Genomic DNA, 4893 nt, shown 5'->3' on the forward strand with positions numbered 1-4893 from the left:
GCGATTACGGCAACATCTTTTGAACGAAAGAGAGTGAGTCATTGCTTGCGTCACAATTTTATCCCACTTTCCACTGTAATACGTACATCATTTCAGCAAAAATATTACATTTCTTTGTTCTCAGAAATATATGGTAGTTTTGTTGAAATGTAATGTACAGTATTTAATATTAAAATGCAAAAATAGCTATCAAAACAATTAATACACCCGTAATGTACTGGCTGGCATCTCCACTCGTCCCTGCTCCTGCGTCCAAGGTCACCTCACCACTCCTCCCAACTCGCTCCCTCCGCTCCCTCCTCCACCTCTACCTCCTCCCCGTCACTACTGCCGACAACAAACACAAATGTTTTGTGAATAACTGCACCTCCACTTCCTATGTACAGTACTTGTACTGAACTGTACTGTGCTGTGCATTTTTACAAACAATAAACATGGCAAGAAAAGCTATTAAAAAAAAGAGATAAGAATTTCACTTTACTGTACCGTACCTCTCCTCGGCGACAGGGCGGGGGTCATCGGGCTCATCGTCACTCAATTCCATAACAGGTGGTGAAGTGGGGGCGACGTGGATTCAGCTGCTTCCTCACTGCCGCCAGCGATTGATGGTGTTGAATCTCTCCTTCGGTGATCAAAGAACATGGTGATGGGGAGTTGTCGTCTCTTTCTTTTCATGTCTTCCATGATGTTTTTGTATGGAACAAAAGCATCATCCATCCCTCGCTTGAATTTCAGGGCACGCACCATGGAGGGGTCCATAATATAGGTCAGGTTTTTCAGTGCCTCAATCATCCTGGTTATCTCCCCCAACTTCTCCAACGTTATTTCTTGGTACGTGTTTTTCGAATCGTTTTCAATTAAAAAAAAATGTTACAGCACATGTATATTTTACCTAAACTGTGCCTGAATGAATATATTCTCAGAAATAAAAAGTAGTTTTGCTGAAACGTGATGTATTTCAATGTAAAATAGGATAAAATACATGACGAAAACAAGAGACTTTACCTAACCTTCCAATGTTCAAGAGATGTTACTCGTTTTATCAGTAGTTTTCGGTTAAAATACTCCTATATTAGTGTTCAATTAAGCCCCCGCCCCCTGTACCTGGGGACAATGGGAGAGGACGCATTATGGAGGGAAGCATGGACAACTCGATCACAACAAATCCTTCGTCTGGCAACGTCAGACTACATTTACTTTATATTACTTCTTACACTGGGTGAATGACAATCACAGTCACAACTTGAACACTGATAATTCACTACAATTGACTAAATCAAACTGAATGGTTATATCGGCGGGAGAACACAGCTACATACCTGGAGACAACGGGAGAGGACGCGTTATGGAGGACGTCTCTTCCTCGCGCCCGTGGTTATATACCCGAGTTGCCAGCGATTGCTACTCACTCAATGACAGAAATCACAAACAAACAACTGTCACTCATTCAAGGATGGCCCTCAGTTGACAAAGGTCTGGCGAATTACTGGAGTTGATTAACACAAACTAATCCAAGATTGAGCTTGCCAGGAAAAATTGGAATAAAAAACGCATTGACAACTGTCTTCACAAGGCGGGACTTACTGGGAGGGATCGTGAGTATAAACGTCATGGGGAAAAACACGTCTCTCTTAGGAATAGCTAACCCACTCATGTTTTGCGTTCGTGGAGTATAATAAGAATCATTAGTGTTAAAACAGACTAGCAGTCAACGTGACCATGACACCAAGGGTTTCAGGTAAGGGTTTGTGGACCTGTAGTTGGCAGAGATATTTTGGGCCAGATGACATCATAAAGGGAAGATTCAAGATCCGTGAGTCGAGCTATAGGCGTATGTGTGTTGCAGTAGGCGCATACACCTCCCTTAGAACGGAAGGAAGTATAAAGGTTGTAGTTTGGGTGAAGCTGCTTTGGTCAGTTGAAGTTCAGATAGTAGTTAGAGGTCGGGAGAGGAGGTTAATTGATGGTGCTCCACAGAAGGAAAATTGGATCTCGGGCCGAGAATGTTGGAAAAATGAAGTGTGAAAAAAGCTGATCCTCCAGCAACCGCGGTGACATCAGTTGAGGCCCCAGTAGTTTGATGATGATCAGGTTGGCCTTTGGGTCCACAACCTTCCCGACCAGTGGGACCCATCCCAGGAGGCCTGGTTCAATATTACTGTCAACTGATATAGGAGAATAAAAGAATAGAATAAAAAAAATAATAAAAAGAATAGAACAGATCAAGAGTGAGAAAAGTTATTTATGTTGTTGTCAATAGTAAGGGAGACACCTGAGACCCTGTAACTTTCACTTCATGCAGTACTGCCTTGCCTGTTGCAAATGTTGGTGTGCATGGCAATGAATAAAATGCCTGAACACGTGTATGAACTCCACTTAAAGCAGCTGCACTATTACACTAAGCTTGTGCATCAAGCTTGTCTGGGCTATTGTCAGTCAGAGTATAAAGTTCATTAAGAAACACTGGCTAAGGCTTCTGCTGTCTGGTTGAAAAATCCCCTGATTCTTTCAAGTTGTTTTCCTTGGACTTCATACCTTAACACAATTACCATTTGTGTTTTATCCTAAATGCTTCATTTGTGCCAGATATTCTGTTTTACTTACTACTTCAAATCTGTCACACTAGTTATTGTTCAGGTTAAGTCCCCTAAGACCTTTACTCTTCCTTAATGTACATGGCCTACCTATTACTGTAGTGTTAATTATAAAGTTTTGTTGTTTAGTGATGACTGCCATCTTAGTGTTGAGTCTGGAGATTTAATTGTAGATAATACAGGCATCCCTCGCTGTACAAATGGGTATCTTCCTTGAAAACCTTTCAGGACAAGGAACAAGAATAATTAGCTTTTGTATTGACGCTGCACTTTTTATATTTATAGGTAATGGAGCAAAATTCTTGTTTTGTTAAATGTAATATTAGCTTCCTTTTTTCTTTTTCTCCATGGATTCAGTACGAGAGAACAATACAGTCCACAGCGAAACATTAAGGAAGTCCTGGCCAGTCATGAAGCCAACATAGAGGAATAGCTACAGAAGGGAAAGATGTCTTGCCTGCTGATTGTACTGTTTTATTGAAAGACGGAGGCGACGGATTGGTTGCATCTGCCGCTGCCTTTTGAGAGGCATCCCAGACCCTCACTTGGTGAGTAACCTTCTTGGCTTTATAAGTACAGTGTAACCTTTATCTAATGGACTACATATGGAAGGGGATGTTCATTAGATGGGGGTTTCACATCAGACATCCCCATTGTAGTGGACTTGTCTACCCATATAGGCTGCTGGATGGAGGTTTAATAATTTGTATGTGTGATTGAAGTTGTTGGTGTAAAATATCTAGAGATCTAAATGATTCACATCCTAGCTTGTTTCACCTGACCAACGATTAAACACCTTTGCTTATTTCACCTGACAATTAAACATCCTTAATGCTATCTGGTGGGAGTTAGAGTAGGTTAACTGCAGTCAAACAGCATGACCAAAGAGAACTATGTATTGTGTGAAATAAGGAACTACTGGTAATATAATACAATGCACCATATATGAGATATAATCTTTTATACAGGTGCTGACACATAACTCCCAAAACAGTGGATCTTCAGAGACTTAAAGACAGTGTAATCCCCTGGTGTTTGGTCTGACAGCACAATAAGGTATGTACTGTACAATAATGATATTATTGTGGTATTTCTCAGTGATTTGATTGTCAACAACTGGGAAACCTTAACCCACGTCTAGTCGTGATACATTCCAGTAGAGTATGACAGTACAGCTGCCGTCACTCGACTTCTAGCGTCGGTTTATCTGTAGGTGAAGACATCTGACTGCTCCTCCTCAGACAAAAGTGTAAATTTAGCCATATATTTAACCTATAGTATTAACAAGGAATATATAGCAAATTCTTATAACAGCAACAGTGGAATTTTTTTTTAATTGGACAATATCGCACTGAACATTTAAAAGAATTACAGGTTGTTTAATGGTGGGGATGAAAACCTTAACATTAAGTGTGGGGGATAACTGGCAGATGGCATTGTTTTTATATAAACTATAGAAGATGTGGAATAATCATTAAAATACTCTAATGAATCTTAGAAATAATGTAATATAAAACTATAATTTTGGATGACATGTTCTATATGTTTACACTGTACATGGAAGTAATTGTTTCATTTCAGTGTTGCAGACCAATTGTGGACAAAACGGTGCTGGTCAGTTGGGTAGGTAGGCTCCGAGGACTGTGTTATGAGTTATTATTTTGGTAGTGTTAAGTCTCCCAACATAATCACCATTTTGTATAAGAAAACTTTGTTGAGTTGTCTTTTTGTTGTTACTATAGGCAGTCCTTGAGTTACACACACCTGCACTTAAGAATGGGGTCCCAATACGGTACTGTACGTAGTATACCACAGAAATATCTAATTAAAGTATTTTTTCACATTAATTATTGTTTAGCATGACTTTATTTACAGTACAACTACTGTAGTATTTATATTATTTATGTATGGGATAAGACTTTTATGGTCAGGGTTGTAACTAAAATGCCATTTCTTACATAATATTGTTTAACAACTTTATTTACAGAATTTATATTTGTTGTGTGTGGGATATGTTGTTTTGTATGGTCGTTAACCTATAGAATCAACATTGTTCTGGCTTTTGAACAAGGTCCTAGCTCGGGGAATGCCATGTTTATAGTCTGTTATGAGTGTCCAGCCCACGGTGCCAGAAGAACATGTCCCCTCAAGATAAGTCATATTTATTATTTTCTTAATTTTATGTCCCTCATAATAAATTGTCACTGTATATATGACTTGTTATGTCTTACTGCAATTCAAGAGGAGGCAACTAATCATCCCATGTTATTTGCATTAACTTACCGTATAGTGCGGCCCA

At 39.4% G+C, this 4893-nt stretch overlaps 1 long non-coding RNA gene across 1 annotated transcript; it reads left to right on the plus strand.

The window, feature by feature from the left end:
• The first annotated feature begins 2949 nt into the window (after window positions 1-2949).
• Window positions 2950-4443, plus strand: LOC121878907. The gene is made up of 3 exons (XR_006091257.1): window positions 2950-3142; window positions 3563-3650; window positions 4176-4443. It is a non-coding gene; the product is annotated as an uncharacterized LOC121878907 (long non-coding RNA).
• Window positions 4444-4893: the final 450 nt, after the last annotated feature.

Source organism: Homarus americanus, unplaced genomic scaffold (genome assembly GCF_018991925.1).
Source record: "Homarus americanus isolate GMGI-L3 unplaced genomic scaffold, GMGI_Hamer_2.0 scaffold37839, whole genome shotgun sequence".
NCBI classification, from domain to species: domain Eukaryota; kingdom Metazoa; phylum Arthropoda; class Malacostraca; order Decapoda; family Nephropidae; genus Homarus; species Homarus americanus.